This window comes from Frankliniella occidentalis, unplaced genomic scaffold (genome assembly GCF_000697945.3).
Source record: "Frankliniella occidentalis isolate FOCC.00 unplaced genomic scaffold, Focc_3.1 Scaffold12, whole genome shotgun sequence".
NCBI lineage: Eukaryota > Metazoa > Arthropoda > Insecta > Thysanoptera > Thripidae > Frankliniella > Frankliniella occidentalis.
The window spans coordinates 404,524-405,080 of NW_026267142.1; the positions used below are offsets into that span (position 1 = coordinate 404,524).

At 60.3% G+C, this 557-nt stretch overlaps 1 protein-coding gene across 3 annotated transcripts in view; it reads left to right on the forward strand.

Moving 5' to 3' along the window:
- Nucleotides 1-557, forward strand: part of LOC113213865 (uncharacterized) — a 10,931-nt gene that overhangs the window by 1,797 nt on the left and 8,577 nt on the right. The window lies entirely within an intron of this gene.

Sequence of the window (557 nt, forward strand, 5' to 3'; positions counted from 1 at the left end):
TTTTTCCCTGCCTGCCTTGGCGCTCCGCAATAACGGAGCTCATAAAAGACGAAGAATATTCAGCGGCATGCCAGCGGGGCTTAGGGGGCCGGGCGGGGCGGGGCGGGGCGGGGGCGGGCGCCATAGTGCGGGGACCGGCGGGGACCCAGGGACCCACCCCGCGGCTCCGCTCACCTCACGGACGCCCTTTTGGGGGGCCCAAGCCCATAGGGCGCGACACCGCGACGAACGAAAAAACTGTTCGGGCAAGGCCAAACCGAAGCCTTTATCACACGTGCAAAACACACAAAAATAAGCAAACCGAAGCAAATAAAAGAAACAAACGCAGCCTTTGGTCTGAATGGTCTGGCCATCATGATACCCGTTGTGAAACCCCCACTTTACCCCCCCCCCCCAACCCACACACACACACACGTGTGTGACGGGGCGCCATCCATCTCCCGTAAGTACCGAGCATCGCATCAGGGCGCGGGGCAGCAGAGTTAAGGGCGCAAGTTGAGGAACAACAAGCTCACCATGGAAGGCTCTTAGTTTCCGAGACAGCCGCCAGGCATGCA